This window comes from Mus caroli, chromosome 11 (genome assembly GCF_900094665.2).
Source record: "Mus caroli chromosome 11, CAROLI_EIJ_v1.1, whole genome shotgun sequence".
Taxonomy (NCBI): domain Eukaryota; kingdom Metazoa; phylum Chordata; class Mammalia; order Rodentia; family Muridae; genus Mus; species Mus caroli.
Window position 1 is genome coordinate 74657518 of NC_034580.1, and position 18779 is coordinate 74676296.

An 18779-nucleotide genomic window follows, 5' to 3' on the forward strand; every position below is an offset into this window, starting at 1 on the left:
ATTAAAGTCCCGTCTGTCCCTCAATCCCCGTCTCCCTCCGATGACCGCCCTCCTTCTCCGTAGTCTCGCCCTCCGGCCTCGCCCTCTTGGCCTCCGTTATTCACCCGGGCCTCCGCGCCGTGCCGGGTCCCCGCCGTCCACAAGCTGGTTCCCCGCTCTCACGCTCATGCCGGACCTCACGCACAGCTCTGAGGCCTCTCCCGGCTGTGTGAGGCCCGAGCGGGGTGGGGAGAGGATGGCTCCGCGGCCGCCGAGGCTTTCCCGTGTCCTCAGGGCTCCGGCCCGCCGGCCCGCAGCACTATCCGCTAAGCAGACGCCGAGCGGAAGGGGGCCGGGACCCGTCAGTCAGAGACGCTCGGTGGGCGGGCTTTGTGCGGGGGCGGGGCCTGAGCAAGGGGCGGGGCTTGCCCGCCTCCCCGCCCGCACCACCTCCCCTCCACTGAGAGCTTCCACCAGCCGCTCGGCTGTCAGGCGCGGTGGCCAAGTGGTAAGGCGTCGGTCTCGTAAACCGAAGATCGCGGGTTCGAACCCCGTCCGTGCCTGTGTTTGGCAGGGATATTTTCTTGTTAGCTGATGCGTGTTTTCAGCTCCCTTTTTTGTTTGTTTTTGTTCAGGAGTTCAGCCCCTCCTCTACCGGTTCGGGGCTAGAGCACTGTAACTCTTTCCAGAGGCCCTGCACAGCTGCTGAACTCCCTGCATCCTCTACCCTTCGACTCCGGTCTGGATCCCAGCGACGAAGCCTTCTCTGTGAACTTTCCTTCCCTACAACGTGCGTGTCGCCGCTTTCTCCTGCTCAGCCAACTGCCCTCCCCTCCCCCAGGCGCCCACACCTTTCTCAGCCTTGACGTTTTATATGAGGCCCCACATAGTTGTGACACTTCCAAGTCTTTTGTAAGGTAAACGGCCAGATTTCATGTGACAGGACGTCCAATTCCTGATCCCATTTTGTTTGTTGTTTTAGGATATGGTCTCCTGTGTCCTGCCGGGATTACTGAGGTTGGTTTACCACCAACTAGCTTCTCTCTTCAAAACTATACTAAAGGGTAGCAATTTTTCGTTGTTTTCTTGTTTGGTTGGTTGGTTGGTTGATTGGATGGATGTTTTTGTTTTGGAGACAGTGTCTAACCACATAGCAATGTAGCTTTAACTATCCTGGCGCTCCCTATGTAGACCCGGCTGCCTTTGAACTGGCCATCCACTTCTGACTCCCAAGCGCAAGAGTAAAAACCTCAAGTTTTATGCCAGATTCTGTAATTTTCAGTTGTAACACTTAACATATCACTCTGGTTTCATGAATAGAACTCCACCTCTTCCTTTCTAACTCATACTTCTGTTACTGTGGCTCCTCCCTCTGTCACTCCCCCCCCCCCCATCCCCAGATCCCTCCCCAATTTAAAGTATAGTTCACTCCCCAGGTCTTGTTGCTTAGATGATCCCGGGGTGAGCTGAGTATATATAGATATTTATTGTAAGAGCCCAATACCTGAACTGAAGGAGAAACACTTGGCTTTGGAAGGTGTCAGTGCCATCATAAAATTGTTACTACATACAAAGAGGATTTGTCTCTGACAATGGCCTGAAGGTCTAGACATTAGGGGTAGGATGGGGACAGGAGCCTTGTACTCTTGGATATAGCCTTGACTCCAGCCCCTCCCTGTGCACTCCTGGTGAGAAAGCACCCCTAGGCGGGACTCCTCTTTTCTGTAGTAGCTGGAACAGAGAATTCTGCCCCCAAAGGAGTGAGGGAGGAGACAAAACAAAGCCAACAGAAGAGGTTCAAGGTACAGAAAGGGTTAACATACAGATACTGGGGAAGTGTGAACTTCCCAAAAGGTGAAGAGCCAGAGGCAGGAATCCAGCCTCTGGCTCTTCAGGGCCAAGGTCTATGAGGTCAGAGGATAGCTAAAGCAAGGTAGAGAACAGAGAGTTCTTGCAATTACTCTGCAAGCTAGCTGTGTCTAACCAGGCTGGGGGTACTGGAGGGCACGCACAGAGAGAAGACAGCTTTGCTGAGTTTATGGTGTCACCTGCATGAATCCCTTATAGACTCTGGGCTCCCATTGCTTCACTTGCTAAACTCCAAAGCTAATTAATGCTTCCCAGGGCTGGGGAGGGAACTCAGTTGGTAGAGCACTTGCCTAGAATGCACAAAGCCCTGGATTTGATCCCTAGGGCCCCCTAAACCCAGCACAATGGTGCAGACCTGTAACTCTAGCTCTGCAGAGACAGCAGCAGGGATATCACAAGTTCAAGGTCACCCTTAACTACATGAGACCCTGTCAAAGAAGGAAAGGAAAAAGGCTTTTCCAAATGCTTTGTGGCCTGAGAGTCTCAGTTCCTGCCTGAGAGCTATAAGCGAGGGACCTCAAGGATTCTACAACCTCTTTATGATTGTCCGCTGTCCCACCAGGTTTAGCCACTGTGAGCCCATAGTAAGAATTATGTGACTCCCACCCCCTAAAGCCAGTCAAAATCCTCTTTAATGGCAGGACCAGAGCTGCCGGCTCCCCTTCCAGTCCTCTCTCTGAGTGTCACAGTCAGGATCTAGAACAAACCACAGTGTTTGTACTGCAGTGTGAGCCACAGTGCAGCCATAATAGTTTGTGGGCAGCTCGATCTCCAGGAAACTTAAAGCAACCCAGTTTACTGCCAACCCTCTTCCTTCCTGTGAGAGAATACTATTTGACTAAAAAGCAGAATTTAGCCACTGTACCTCTTAAGCCTCCTGCTGTGAGTTTTACTCCAATCTCTTGGCCCTGGAGAGACATCTTCTCGAATCGTTCATTGTACAAAGAAATCCAGATTCCTAAACTAATCAAATCAGGTGAACATTGAGTTTCATGGGGTCCCTGCCCATTCAGAGATTTTCAGCAGATACTTCAGAAGTCTCTTTTAGTCCCCTTTCCAGTCACCACTGCATAAACACTAGCCATTTTCTTTGCTTCTGTACTAATTGTTTATTTTGTCGACTGACACGTCCAGCAGGTCCAGTTATTCGAGGGTCTTGAGGGGATCTTCTCCTAAGAACCAAATGGGGGGAGGGAGAGACAAGAACCAAGTGCACACGGGAAGCAGTCTGATTAGCATCAAGGTCTCATTGTATTCAGCAAGGCTCAAGGCTTAAATGCACAAGCAAAAGAGGAAGTACTTCTCAGCAGGAGGGATGGGGCAGCGGGGAAATTTTTCTTTTGGCGACTACAAGGGGAGGCAGGAACTTGGTGGTATCAGGGTACATCTTGTGGTCAGGACATCCGGCACTGACTTAGGGCTGGAACAATCTGTGGTTGTTCTTGGAGCAATGCTTCGGTGGCCCGCTTTTGACCCCCTTTTCTTCTCAGGGCGGGGAGAGGCCCAATTCAGAGATCAGGACAATTGTGTTGTCTTAGTAGCTCCCAATAGTCGACTTGGGGTCTAACTGGCCTGAGCTCTCAATGAACCTCCTTTCCTCCCCAGTTTTGTTTTGTTTTTGTTTTTTTTGCATGTTTGCCTATTTAAAAATATTTACTTTATGTATATGAGTGTTCTATCTGCCCAGAAGAGGGCATCAGATCCCATTATAGATGATTGGAAGCCACCATGTGGTTACTGAGAATTGAATGCAGGCCCTCTGGAAGAGCAGTCAGTGTTCTTAACCACTGAGACATCTCTCCTGGCTTCTTGACTATCTCAAAATAGATGAATCTTTCGGGAGTCTGTCAACCAGTGGGAACTTTCAGTTCCTAGTTCCAGGCGTCTGCTGCCACACTTGTCTTTATCCTTTCTGTCTTTGACCTTGAAGTACCACACTCTAACATCTGTGTAAGGGGGCAGAGGCGCTTCTCTTCCCCTTTTGGACAACCCTCACAACCTACAGGACAAATATATTTTTGAGTAAAGATATAATTATTCTTTATAGATGGTTATTGTAGCAGTCTCTGAAGGTCCAAGCCCATCCTTGAGTACAAAGCGAATCTAAAGCCACCAGCCTATCAGGTCATTTCATAGCCTCCAAAATGACAAGGGAAGAGAATTAGTTCAAGGTTACCCAAAGTCCTTTGTGGTTTGTTTTTTGAGTCAGAGACTCCTGTATCCCAAACTATCCTTAAGCCTGAGGCTGACCTTGAACTCATGACCTTCCTTGTCTCCACCTCTCGAGTACTGGGATTGTGGACACCACAGCTGACTTTATGTGGAATTGGGGATCCATATTTTATTCCTGTTTGACAAGCCTACCTCCTTCTTCCAGCCCCCAAATTTAGCCCTCCACAAGATGAGCAGAAATGTCTTAGAAAAGCTTGCTCTCCTGTTCCTTGACTTTTGCATCTATTCCTTTGCTAGTTGTGAGCCCAGCAGGCACTGTATCAGTCTAATAAACAACACTTTGTTTGTTTGTTTTGAGACAGGGTTTCTCTGTATAGCCCTGGCTGTCCTGGAGCTTACTTTGTAGACCAGGCTGGCCTCAAACTCAGAAATCCGCCTGCCTCTGCCTCCCGAGTGCTGGGATTAAAGGCGTGAACCACCATGCCCGGCTTCCCAAAAGGAAAACTAGGTAGTTCCCCAAATCATCAGAATCAGCCACACTATCCAAAGAGGAGATGCTGATGCACTGTCAAAGGCTGCGTTTCCCCAGAGGCCCAGACACAGGTTCTTGTTCTATGCTTGGGAAGAGTGGGGGCAGGTGTGGATTGGGCAAAGCCTCCCTCCCCTGCTCCCCCTCCCCCATCACTGAATGTGAGCTAGACTTTAGCTCTGATAGAGGATGGTCTTGTGCCTAGTTGTATGCCCTTCCTAAAAAGTAATAGGTCACAATGACTGACACACCATGCGCACACACACAGGGGCTGGGGGAGGAGGCTTAATAAAGACAGCAATCAAACCAGACCTATAGGAGATCTAGTGGCACAGGCTTGAAGTTCCAGTTACTCAGGAAGCTGAAGCAGGAAGATTAAATATCCACGGCTACCTGGGCTACAGAAAGATTCTCAAAGCCAGCCTACGGAATTTACTTAGACCCTTATCTCAAAAAAAATGTTTTAAGGGTCGAAGATATAGCTCAGTGCTAGAGTACTTGCCTACCAGGACTGAGACCCTTGGTTCCATTCCCAATGCCATAAATAAATAAATAAATAAATAAATCTATCCTAAATGGCAGAGCAAAAAAGAAGCTTGTAGAACTCTGGCCAAAGGCTTGGCCCTCAACCAAGGACGCTGGGACCTTTCACTTACTCTGCCCACAGAAAGTCATTCAGAGGCTCCTGTGCAGGACGACTCTAGCCCAGGTCAGCAGTGACATTGTATAGACAAAGGTCATCAAAATCAAGTAGCAGTCAGTGCTAATGTCCTTCCCCTTTCTGCAGCTGGGTCCGGGAAGTCACAGAGGGGAAGATCTCTCAACTTGCCAATGTGGAAACTGAAGCCCACGGGGAGGGAATCACATGTGGACGTCTTCGTGGGCAGTGGGGGAGTGAAGCAGGTTCCACCTGGAGACCAACCTAGTAATCCTAGTGATGTTTCCTGCAGTAAACGGGCCCTCCCTGGTGTTTCTCCCTCATAACATTACCTGGGCTAAGAGAAGACATCAAGGTAAACTGCTATATATGAGGTGTGTGTGTGTGTGTGTGTGTGTGTGTGTGTGTGTGTGTGTGTGAACCCCATGCTGCCCATGGCTACAGGTTCTTTGTAACTCTTTGTTCTCTCTGGACACCAGGTGACAGCAATACTTAAAACAATTAGATTTTAAACTGTTAGCTGCTGTTTCTTTTACTCACACTCTAAAGTTTGTGGGGTTTTTTTGTTTTTTTTTTAACTAACCTCTCAAGGTTTGAGAAATGCTCCTTTCTATCTGTAGCCCACATTAGCATTTGCCTCGGGAGGTGCTGGGGCATCAGGAGCCCTTGCAAGATGGAGCCAACAGACTGTGACAACCTTTCAGGAATCCTTCCTTTCTCTGGGTCCCTTTCTGGCCCTGGAGGCAGGACCAGTCCCACTGTCTGGCTTGACCAGTGCCTGTGCTCATCTTTCCTACAGGGCCACCCCAAGAAGCAAGGGATTCTGTCTGTTTATGGACTAGCTAGTGATGGAGAGGAGGCATTTGCCATGTAAGGAGAAGGCCAGAGCCCTAGTAACTGGCCTTCTCTAGTGTAATGTGGCCTTGCAACCTGCCTGTGGCTACCCCAAATTTGCAGAATTTCCTTTCTTGACCACCTTTGATTCCATTGATGGGATTAGCCCCCCTCCCCCCAGCTATGTCCTTTGATGTGGGCAGGGGATAGCAGGAGGAGGTGCCAAGTAGCAAATCTTAATCTCTGGAGGGCTTCTCCGGATTTGGGGTCTGGGTAAACCCATTACATCCTTGTTCTTTTATCCCTCCAGGACACTGGCTCCTCTAGGCTCCTGAATCTCACAGATCCAAAGGGTCTGTCAGACATCAATAAATGGCAGCATCACCGACCATGCCAGGGTATCCTCCTTAGGGTATCCTCCTTTCTGCCCGGGGCTCTGAAATAGTAGGGATTACAGAAGCCTGAAGCCTGCACCCATCTTCTTTAAGGGCATGGAGCCTTCTGCCCTCAAGCTTTTCCAGAGCTGTTGGCTTTTGAGCACCTGCCTCAGCGCATCTGTCTGTCCTAATCAGGGAATCTGGGTGTCACAGGCAGAGAAATCGCTCAGCCCCGCCACAGGATTTAAAGCGTGCATTGGATAGTGGGGCCAGGAAAGAGGAGATCGGAACGTAGCCAATGTCTGATCGCAGAAGTGTCACGGTATTTTAAGTAAATGATTGCAAGATTCCACCTGAAGATGGTTAGGGAACTCAGTCTCGGTGGTTATTTGGGCTTCTCTAGGGCCCCTGGAATCAATCTTCCGCTGATTTATTTTGGTAGAAGCCTGCGGATGGTACACATCCAATTAACCCTTTGCACGCCAGCAGAGAGGGAAGAGACAGAGAAACCGGTAGCGGGTTAGGCTTTCACCTCTACAGTTTTCGGTTACTCCCATCTGTATCACAGCATCTCAGTCCCACCCTTAAAGGAACCCAGGTTTTCAAGAGGTTCTCTCCCTGGGAACTACACTGGGTACTTTAAAAATCTATTGGGGTTGCCAAGAAGCCCTCAATGGCAGGTCTGGCCTAGGTTGCGGGTAGGGTGATCGAGGCCCGCTGCAGGGCGCTGCAGAGCGCTGCTCCGCGACAGTCGCGCGGCGCGAGAGCAGGGTGGCCGGCAGGGGGCTCCCGGCGCCGGTCTTCACGGGAGGAAGCCCCGGCAGCGGATCGGACCGGTCAGAGGAGGAAAGGGGAAAATTACTGAGGCTCGGGGGACAGGAAGGGCTGCGTGACTGGGTGGAAGGCACTTGAGACTGTCGAGTCGGGTGGCCCAGATCCTCTGCCCCGGGCGATTCTGGAGAGGGACACCCCAACCCACTCCAGGGTCTTTCCGCCCGGATTGTAAGCGTGAGCGGGCGTCTCGGCCGGGGGCGGCGCCGGTGAGGGGCGGGCGGAGGGCGGACCGGGGCGGAGCGCGGTCGGCTGGGCTCGAGGAGGCTGCGCTGGGCGGGCGCTGGCCGTGTGGGTCCTCCGGGAGCCGCGGGGCGCGCAGCCTTCCTGATGTGTCACCAGCACGTGGAGCCAGATAGCGCCCGGAGAGCAAGCGAGAGGAGCCCCGCAACTTTCGAGGGGCTCCGCAGCAGCGCACATGTCTTCCGGGGCGCGGCAGGGGCCCTGCGGCGATCCCTAGGTCCCGGAGCAGGTCTCGAGAGGCTGGGGACCCTTGGCCGGAGCGCACGAAGCTGCGGGAACATCGGGGTACGCGGCGCGGGCTGCGGCCGCGGTGCGGGAGGAAGCAGTCTGCGTCGCCGTGGCTCGGTCCCGCCTCGCCGAGCTGAGCGCAGGTAACCGGGCGGCGCACCGCTGGGCCTCGCGGGCACGGAGTGTGGGCGCTGGGAAGTTTCTCGGCGTGCAGCCCTTGCGCTCGGGTGGATATGAGGCGGGGGGCGGCCGGGGGCGCTCACTCCCGGCGTCTCCAGGACTGCTCTCTCGGGCAGGGTGCGCTGCGCGTCGTGTAAACCTTCGAGGGCTGGTTTTGGAGCCCTCGGGGCCGAGGCCGGGAGGGGCAGGTGGCTTCTTTGAGAAACTGTCCTCGAGCCAAGAGCGGGCGGCGGGACTCATGCCCCGGGCAGCCCGTCGTGGGGGACGCACGGCATCCGGAACTCCAAGACGGACGGGAGCTGAGAGCTGGGTCTTTGCGGGCAAGATGAGAGTGTCAGTTCAACTGGCCTACAAAGTCCCAGTCCTCGGTCCCCAGGACCGGCATTTTCTTCACACTCCTCGCCGCCCGCAGCCCGCCCCTTCTTGGTCCTCGTGCGCTCGGGCTGGGCCCCCACCTCCCATGTCCATCGGGATAGAAGCGACTTGGAAAGGCGTCCGCCGCGGGGTGTCTGTGCGGTTTTGGGGGGGAATCTCTTGCTTCGGCAGAGACATCGCAACGTGCTTGAATGTCCTGGGGTCGGGGGAGAAAGGGCATTTTTCTTCTGGACCGGCCTGCCTTGCTGTATGGCGCCAACCTTGAGTTTGGAGGTGGGGAAGCTAGAGCCTGGTTTCTGGACAAGCTCCTGGAGAGGCGGCCTCGGTGCGGAGCCCAACTCCAGGTCTTAAGTGGAGTCCGTGGACACTTCTCTAACCAGTCTTTTGCCCTCTTTCATAACCTATTACTGACCCCCTTCAAGTTTTATGCTGAAAAAGCCCCCCCCCCCGAGTTCTATTGCTCTTAAAACTTTGCTTACCACCCCCACCACCAAACAAAATTCCATACAAAGCCCTGAAATCTCGAGTTCCTGACCTTGGTCCCTTTTGTCATTTTGTGTTGTGTGACTCTGTTCTAGGAGCACTTAGCACTTGGAACTCTGTGTATGAAGGGCAAGCTGACCAATAGGGTACCTCCTGCCCCCTTCTTCCTGGCATTAGGAAATGAGAGAGGTTTCTAGAAGCTCGGAGGCTGGAGACAGAAAAACTAGGTTGGTCCACCACTTTGTACAAAGTTGCACAAAAACCATATAAGAGGTATTTTCCCCCACAGGCTCCCCTTGCTTGTGAACCACGTGCAAAGTAGTCCCTGTCCCTTGCTGGCATGTAGCAGTAGGGACAGGAGAGGGAGCCAGGTGTGGAGAGAAGTCTCAGAAATGTGGTGTTGGGCCGGCTGATGAGCCCCAGCAAGGATCATAGCCTGAGCTGTGTCTATGCTAGCTCTAGTTGATGGAGTACACTGGTGCCTGAAGAATGGGAGAAAAGAGTTTCTTTGACCACGGTGTAGATTTCCTACCATCTTGATAGATGACCATTTTGTGACAAAACTGTTTAGGGAGTGGACGAAAGGCACTTCTGGAAGCCTCGTTCCTAATTAAGAAAAATGCTTTCTTTGGGGGTGCAGGATCAGGCTGAAAAAAACAGCTTATTCTGTTGTCCCAGCCCCCAACATCAGTCCCGAAAAGTAAATGAAGTGGAAATCTCCATAGTATTGTGTAGTCATAAACCATCCACAGACGTGAGCCGGAGCCGAGCGATGCAGAAAAGCTTGCCGGACTGGCTGCTTGGCACCCACCCTGGAGGGGCCAAACTTTGGAATCTGGGACATAAGTCACTGGGAATCAGGAGCTCCTAGCATCCAGGGCCTGCAGCTCCTTCCTAGTCAGGCATGGCTGTGGCCAGGTGTTAGGGATTCAGTTAGATAATGATTTGGTCCTTCATTGCTTTAGGGTAAGTGAATTGTTTAATTTTGCCTTTCTTTTCTCTCCTTTTGGAAGGAAGGAAGGAAGGAAGGAAGGAAGGAAGGAAGGAAGGAAGGAAGGAAGGAACATTGACCGAGATAGGCATTAGGCTGGGTTGGCCTCTCCTCCAGCAGCTGATTTCTGCTTTTAAATAAGCAAATGCATTTAGCAAAAGCAAATGCTTCACTTGAGGACTTTGTGGCTCTGCTGTGTCTCCTGGCAGACTCCTCCTTCCTGGCCCCAGCACCTCACCCTATTCCATCCTTGGAAGATGGGCACCTTAAGGCTTCTCAAGGGGATGTGGCTGGATGGCCAGGCTTGTTTGTGCTGGAACCTTCTTCAGGAAGTAGCTAAAGGCAAGGTGGAAAGCTGACAGGAGGGAAAAGATTTTAGCTAGACCTCCAGGGAGACCCATGTGAATTCAGGTACTGCTTGCTGGGAGGAAACACTCGTTCCCTCAGCTCTTAAGTAAATTGCAACCCTGTGAATAATTAACCTCACCCCTCCTAGGTTTTTTTTTTTTTTTAAATAAAATCTCAACTTATTAAAGATTAAAGATCAATTTTTGCGTAGCAGGCTAAGAATGATAAAGGGTGATATTGGGAGAAGCTAGTTCTCCACTCCTCTACCTTCAAGTCCTGGCAACTTTGAAAGCTTTATTTTTTGTTTATTTTATGTGCATACGTGTTTTGTCCACATGTATGTCTGCATCACATGCATGCCTGGTGCCCGAGGAGGCCAGAAGAGGGTGTGTCTGGAGGGCCACATGATTGTGAGATGCTTTGTAGGCGCTGGGAAGGACAGCCGGAGCCCATAACTGCTAAGCTGCACCTCCAGCCTGAGAAGGCTAATACTTAGATAGGCTTGCTTTGTTTTACTACTGCCTGCCCTGCCGGCCTCTTGAGTGTCTTCCTGGGCTGTCTTCACTGCCTTTGTCCAAAGTGAAGTTCTCCAGGGTGGTGGCTTTCTGCCCCTGTGCCTGTACCGCCTTTATCTAGCAACTGCTTGGCTCTCCTTACCTCATTGGGTTGATTCCTCGTCTCCGGCTGCTCTGCTACCCTCTGAAGGCTGGTAAATATTTGGCTAGTGTCAGGACTTTTGCACAAAAGCACGGAGCTCCTGATCTGTGATAAGTCCCTACAAGAGAGTTATATAGCAGGAAGGGAGGGGTCATTTTAATTTCTAAAGGCCGCCAAGGCACACGGTGGGTTTGGGTGTATTAGGGCTCCAGTTCTGATCCCTCTGTAGGCAGGGTGGCCTAGGTGACTTGACTCTTCCCCAGTTTCTCCTTTGTGAATAGGGTTGTGATTTTTTACTTTGGGAGGGTGTGGTAAGGTTTATATTTTAAACTGTGTACAGTGGCTGGCACAACTTAGCAGCTCTCCCATGAGAGATCCATGCTACACCCCCACACCCCCCCACACACACATGCACACTGTGAGTGTGGAGGTGTCCATGGTGGTGTGGCCATGTGCCCCGCTCGTATTTGAATCTCCATGTTTATATCTGTTGGTTGAGAAAGGTGCCGTGTGACTGAGACCTTATGCTTTTGAGTCTGGCAGGTTCTCATACTAACTGTTGTTTGCTGACACATATGGCCTTGGGGAAGTTATTTGGAAGTTATTCTTGGGGAAGTACACCAGGAATGGTAGTAGCTTCATGATCAAAAGCTGGGGGTAATATCTGGAGCCCTTCTCTTGCCCCAGGCTTGCTCCTTCATTTTGTTTGTTTGCTTTAGAAATGTTTAGCATATTTTGTTTATTTATTTATCTGTATGTATAAGCATAGATATGTATATGCATGTATATGCACGTATACCCATATACATATCCATGTATATGCACATATACCTGTATACATATCCATGTATATGCATGTATACCTTCTACCACATGGATCCCAAGGATTGAAATCAAATTACTAGGCTTGGTAGCAGAGGACTTGACTTTGGTCTTACCAGCTCTTGTTGCTGTTTAGTTCCTGGAGCATCTGTGGGGAAGCTGTCGGTTCCCCCACTGCTCACCCTGGCCTTTCTGCCAGCCCTGGGAGCACATGAGGGGAAGGGTGAGGCTGAGATCCAAAGCAGAAGAAAGGCTTCTCCCAGGGTCTCCTAGCCAATTCCCTGGCCTTCTGGGGGTAGCTCCCCGGTGGGGAGGCAGCAAGCCTGAGTGATAGCACAGGAGCTGAGAGGTCTGAATTTGCCAGGACAGACCTCAAAGGAACCCCGTAACCTGTGGCAGCCACTGTGCACTGTTCTGCAGAGCAATCAGCCTGGACAGCTTGAAGACCCTTCCACCTCTGACCCTAATACAAGTCCTGAAAAGTCCCAGGAAAAAGATCTCAATTTCTCTGGTGGCTCCAGGCTGGCTTCCTCTTACTGGCTTCGTGGCAAGTTCAGCATGCTCAATAGGGGAACAAAATAGTTTGCTTTTTTTTTTTTTAAGACTTATTTATTTATTATGTTTAAGTACAGTATAGCTATCTTCAGACACACCAGAAGAGGGCATCAGATCTCATTACAGATGGTTGTGAGCCACCATGTGGTTGCTGGGGTTTGAACTCAGGACCTCTGGAAGAGCAGTCAGTGCTCTTAACCACTGAGCCATCTCTCCAGCCCTGCTTTTTTTTCTCTTTTTTTGCTAAGATTATCATCAGATTGGGGGAAAAATCAGAACTTCATGAGCCTATACTTTCTTATGGCACAGTGATTTTTTTTTTTTTAGAATTTCTAAGGCATTAACTGTCTTCTTTAGTACTAAAGTCTCTAGTTGCCTTAACTGGCCCTGCGCAGAACGAATGTGCAGATGACTTCTCACCCGCTATGGGTGTGCCCTCCCTCCTCTTGGCATGATCTGGGCAACTGGGGAATTTGGAAATCACTGTGCAGCCAGCCCCCTGTGTTGGCTGCCCAGGAGGACTGAGGAAATGAAGGGGCCCGTGGAACCAGCTGTCCTGAGATTTTGATTTCACTGTTGCCATCTTGGGGCCTGAAATTACCTTCTCTGCCCAGTAGGAACTGGGCCGAATACACTACATCCCCTTGTGGTCTTAGCCCTCCTGAGAGAGGACATGACAGAGGAGAGGGGGATGGGCTGCGTGCGGAAGAGTGGGAGGGGTGTAGGAGGAATTTGAAGATGTGCAGCTGTGAAGTTTGGATCTAGGAAGACTTTGTGGTCCATGCGCCTGCAAACTGCTTCCTTTCACTGGATCTCTTGCCCTGGGGAGTGTGGGGTTCAGGGGTAAGCACTGGCTTCCCTTTCTTAGAAGCTAAAATCCCAATCTCCCAAGCACATGCATAAGAAATAACCCTTCAAGCTGAGCAAGATGGCTCACTGGGTAAAATCACTGCTGGGCATGTCTGATATCTGAGTTTTAATCCTTCTGATGGTGGAAGGAGAGAATTGAGTCCCGAATGGTGTCCTTTGACCTCCATGTGTGTGCTTTGACATGGGCACACCTGCATTTTACACATGTGCTCATGCACATGTGCGTGCATACATGAGGGCACACACACGCACACACACTAGTGATGAATAATTTAAAAAATAGCCCTTCACCTCTTCCCTTTTCCTTCCTGATCCTCTGAAAACAGAGAAAGGGCGTGGTACCCACTTGCTGGTAGCATCTTGCTTTCCAGAAGGCTGTCAGGGACCTGTTGTGCTGCTGCAGACGGGGCTGGGGAGAAGGCACTGGCTGACTAGATTTGGGAGCTTGGTCATTATAGACACTGGCTGGATTGGGCTGGTAATACCTCCCCAAACTCAGTTTTCTGACTCCATCCAAACCTGCTTTGTGGGGCATTGTGAAAAGTGAACAGAAAGCCCATGGGAATGCCAGGCACAAGGTAGAGGGTAGGACATGGAGGCTGGTCCCAAGTGATACCAGAGTTCACCCCTGGGCTTGTGGGGCTGATGAGCAAACTCTAGTAAGGTCAAGATAGGACAGCCAGAGGTTGGCAAGCCCGATTGCTAACTTGATATCTGTAGAGAAACCCCTGGAAGAAAAGCCTTTGCCAGAGAGATTTACCTGTAACCAGCTGGTTGGGGTAGGGGTGCCAGAAGTGCCTATGTTCCAGAGGAGTCCGGTGATCACTACTGGAGATGGTTGGAGGAGACAGGTCCGTGGGAGGGGCAGGCTGGGGTCTGACCTCTTACCACTGACCTGGCTGTTGTGGGCTTCAGAACACAGAGGCAGGAAGAAACTAGGTCTTTGCTTTTGGACTGTTTTGTTTTTGTTTGCTTGGGACAGGGTCTCACTGTGTAACGCTGGCTGGCCTGGAACTCACTGTTGCTCTTGGAAGTTTGAGTGCAGCAGATCCTCGCAAGCAGGACTTAGTATAAGCAGAATGTCCGGTCAGTGTTCCTGGCCAGACCCTTCCATATCTGTGAGAAGTCGGCAAATCACTAGCTCTACCCTGTTAGTGTGGAGGGTGAGCCCTCCCTTCCCAGACTCTCGGACACATTCACTCCCCCACCCTCACACTCTCTCCCGCAATCTGGTGACAGCAAGTGCTCATCTTTGGCCAGGTCTGAGAACATGCATGCGCGCACTCACAGTAACCTTGGCCAGATTTTGAGTGTTGAAACATCTGGCAAAGGAGCCCATCTCCACAATGGCTCTTTTCTATAGACATGGGCTTGGGGGAGGCGGGGTCAGAGCCGGAACTTGAGGGAAGGGGTCTTGGGGTCCTAACTTAGATGTGAGGGGTGGGAGTGGAGCAGGGGGTCAGCCTCTGAAAATAGAAGTAGCTAGAAAACCAGCCTCCCCTCGCCAGCTCCCGAGTGGGGGGAGGGGCTGCTGCCAACCTCCCCTGGCATTCTCCCTGTCTGCCCTCCTGGTGGATTTTGTTGTAATTAGACAAGTTGTGACAAATATCCCATTGCTTTTCGGGCCGGAGACTTGAGAGAGCCCTGCCTGGAAACCCAGCCTCATTCACTTGGAGCCATAATTAGGCAAGAGAACAGTTCATGGGCCTCTGATTCAATAAAGACTCTTTTATGATGTTGGTTTTTCCCAGAAAAAATAATACCACTTTGCTCCATTTATTGCATTTAATGTGTAATCATATTAGAGGCAGGCAGCCCAGGGGACCGAAGTTACGTATGTGGAGTTTTTTCACCAACGTCTGTCCGTGTCTTCAGAGAGAAGCAGTGTCGCCAGCAAGCAAGAAAAAAGTGACGCGGGACATTGTTGAATGTCTTTGAGGATCTTTCTCTCTTGTCATTGAAAAAGATGTTTTCTCCCTTCAGGGTGAGAGGTGACTAGGTTTAAAAGCCAGAGAGTGAAACTATCGTACCAGCCCTGGGCACCCCCACCTTGTTGCTCTGGGCTGTCCCATGTTGCTTACCCAAGCAGTGTGTGTGAGCCTCAGGTTGCTCCTTCAATGTCCATATTTGCCCAATGAACATGCATGCTGCAGAGAGCCAGAGAAGGTGCCCTCCTCCTTTCTGTAATGCCCTGACGGACCTTAACCACACCACTGGGCTACATGCAAGCACTACTGTAGCAGGTGGCTGGGGCAGCTAGCCTTGACTAAATATAGCCTGGAGTTCCCCAGTAGCACTGGGTTTATCAGGCAGGTGTGCCAGGCCGCTGCCAACACTAACAGAACATCTGACCCAGGTGCAGGGTGCTTAAAGGGTATGCTCTCCCGGGCAGCCCCCAACCCCTGCTATCTCTTTTGCCATTTTGTCCCCAGAGCAGTTCTCAGCCAGACCCAAAGTGTTTCCCAACCAGGGAGTAAAATTACTCCCACTGATCTGCCCAGTGCCAGGGCGAGGTAGAAATCACCAGTGGAATCAAGAACTTCTTTCCCAATTTGGGGTTTAGAAATCTTAGGCGATGAGGAAATTGCTGGTAGTCGCTTGTAGGAGTCGTCTTAAGAAAGAGGGCTTGACATTTCGGAATGCTGAAACTGGGTTGCATTAAACAGAGAAAATTCATTTAATTCCAGGTCGGGTGGGAGTCACCGCACCCCCAATCCCCAGTCTCTTCAGACATCCTGTAGTGGGGAAGAGCTGTGCAGTTTCTAGGAGATGGGTTGTCTTTGTATAATGGGACACGTTATAATAAATATTCTTAGTTTGGGCTGACAAAATGGATCAGCAGGCAAAGGTGCTTGCTGCTAAGCCTGAGGACCTGAGTTCGATTTCCAGAACCCACATGGGGGAAGGAGAGAACTAACTCCTGTGATTTGTTCTTTGCCCTAAAGGTGTGTGTGCACGTGTACACACACAGACACACACACACACACACATGCTAAAATTAAAAAACAATTCTTAATCTACTTTAAGACTGTTTTTGGAAATTTATACCTTAGGCTTTCTGGACGTTTTATACTTTTGGAAGAATTTCTGTTATATTTTATATTTTTATTATAATTTATACCCCTCCCACCAAGGAGGGGTATAATTAGAACAACTGAAACCAGATTATCCAATTAGCACATTTTTTTTTTCCTAATTAGCTTCTAGGAAGTTGTGATGAGATAAATCTTTTTAGGTTTCCAAATGGAACTTTGGCCACAGGGAGGCTCTGAAGAAGAAGTGCACAAGGGAAAACCAAGAATGGGGTCTTTAAAGTTTCAGCCCCCACCTGCTCCTCTGCTCCTGATAAACAAACCCAACCCATCAAGTCTGCCCCTCAGACAGCAGCAGTGGCCAGAGGAGTGTGTCCTTGTCTGCATAAAGCAAGCAGGGGAACTATTCATTCACAACTCCACTACCTCTGATAATACTAGCTGCAGCTGTCCCCACTTTTAGCCATGTTAATAGCTGGTATTTTGGAGAGAAAAGATGTCTGGTGGTATGTATCCATCCAGTGTGTCATTATTGAATGTCTTGTGTTTGCTTTCCTGTATCTACTTGCAACAAAAGCCATCTGGCCAGGGTCAGAGTGCTGCCCAGCCAAGGCCAGGAATGGGAAGCTGAAACTGCACTTTGTAGCTGATGCTGCTGCCACAGACCCACACCCTAACCCCCAAATTCTGAACCCCACAGAACTTCGAAAACCCCAAGTTTCAACTTTTGTAACTAAATCTTTGGGAAAACTTGAACTAAACCAAACTAACACTATTAGTCTATATTTAAATGTCGTGAGAGATATGAATATTCATAAGCCTCATTGTAGCGGTATTAATTAACATGTTTGATTACAGTTGCTGCCCCACTGGGTGCTGCCTAATGTGTAGCACAAGTGTCACGTTCCAGTCTAAAACCTAGACCCGGTTACAAGTACATCTGGCCTGAGAGACTGGGGTAAGAGACTGTGGCTCTTATTGTAGTATCCACTTAATAAAGGCAAGAACAGTGATGTGCTCAGAGCTGGGGAGAGTCCACTTTCTAGGGTTCTTTTCTGGCTATGGTAGGAGGCAGCCAGCCTGCAGGCGAGCTGCCCAAATAACCACATTTCTTCTTGTGTCCGTGGCTGGGTTTTGCCACATAGCTCTTCTAGCTGCCCGTCACAGGCCTTGCAAGCTCGCTCAGCAGGCTTTGCTTACGTGTCTTTTGGATGTAGCCAGTGGTGCCCGGTGCATGTGAGCAGCCGTGGTTCAGAAGCAAGCAGAAGCAGTTTTTAAAATTCAAATTACAAATCTTTTATGCTGGGAGGGTCACGTCTTATAACTAAGGAAGTCTGTCTTTTTTTTTTTTCCAAATTTTATTTATTTATGTATGTGAGTACACTGTCACTCTCTCCAGATACACCAGAAAACGGCATCAGATCCCATTACAGATGGTTGTGAGCCACCAAGTGGTTGCTGGAAATTGAACTCAGAACCTCTGGAAGAGCAGTCAGTGCTCTTAACCACTGAGCCATCGCTCCAGCTCCGAAGTCTCTGTCTTAACCATGGTTCAACTTAGGATTTCTGAACCTTACAAAATGTGTGGGAATAATATACTTACTATGTATCTGTCTGTCTGTTTCATCCAATTGGGGCATTGTATATGGTAATGTAGGTAGGGTCTGGACCACTAAGCTGCATCACTTGGCTCAATAAGCATTTACTGAAATCTGCCCTTAGGAGTTTCCTTCCTGTTCTTTTGGCCAAGGGCCGTGATTCAAATTCCAGCACTCAGGAGGAAGAGGCAGGCAGATCTCTTGAGTTCAAGGCCATCCTGGTCTACAAAGAAAATTCTGGGACAGCCAGGACTTTTAAATAGAAAAACCCTGTCTTAAAAAAACCAAGGGGGGAAAAAGGGAGTTTGGTTCTTTAAAAAATGGTTGCTGTGTGTATTTGTGAATGCCTGTATGTGTGCCATGTGTGTGCTTTGTACCACAGAGACCAGAAGAGCACACCAGATCCTCCGTAGCTGAAGTTGCAGGTTGTGAGTTACCATGTGTGTGCTAGGAACCAAGCCTGGGTCCTTTGCAAGAGCATCAAGTGCTCTTAACCACTGAGCCATCGCTCCAGCCTTGCCCTTCAGATTTCGACCTTTTCCTGGGCTGACAATATGCGGTGTGAATCTCTCTCACAATGCTGGATAGTGGCCATGAGCTGCAGCTTCCAGCCAGCCCCATGATCTTAAAAGAGGAAGAACCCATCTTTTACAGTGTGCTATTGCTAAGCGAGGACATCTGGTAGGTTGGGTGTGGCACACACATTTCCTCACTGGCTTCAGATAGGTGATTGACATGACTCCATGGAGGTTGAGGAAAGCCTCTAGTCTGTTCTGTGGTCTCATAGTAGCCATAGAAAGTGCATACCTGTGCTCGGCTGACATTGTATAGAAGCAGGTGGTTCAGGAGGAGAAGCACTTTTGCACAAAGTTTAGATCCCTAAGTAGTCCACAAGAGGAGTGGTCAGAAAAGCCCATCCCTCTATAGTGTACTCACTGGTCTGCAAACACAGGTGAAGGGACGTGCACTCGTCTTGGGGGCAGATACATGTATTTATATGGAAAGTCCATCCAGTTCCAGTAGTACTGAGGGGCACCTGGGTCTCCACCCTCTGGGCGCTGAGTTGTGCCCCACGATGTGCCAGCCATCAGCATAGACCCGATAGTGCTGGTGCTGGGGCCAGGGGGAGCCAAACCCCTGACAGTGAA

The 18779-nt window shown here is 50.2% G+C and overlaps 1 long non-coding RNA gene and 1 other non-coding gene across 2 annotated transcripts; both read left to right on the plus strand.

Annotated features, from left to right (window-relative positions):
* Nucleotides 1-429: 429 nt before the first annotated feature.
* Nucleotides 430-1051, plus strand: LOC110304170. Its single transcript, XR_002379023.1, has 3 exons — nt 430-487; nt 615-769; nt 962-1051. It is a non-coding gene; the product is annotated as an uncharacterized LOC110304170 (long non-coding RNA).
* Nucleotides 471-542, plus strand: Trnat-cgu. The gene has a single exon. It is a non-coding gene; the product is annotated as a tRNA-Thr (tRNA).
* Nucleotides 1052-18779: the final 17728 nt, after the last annotated feature.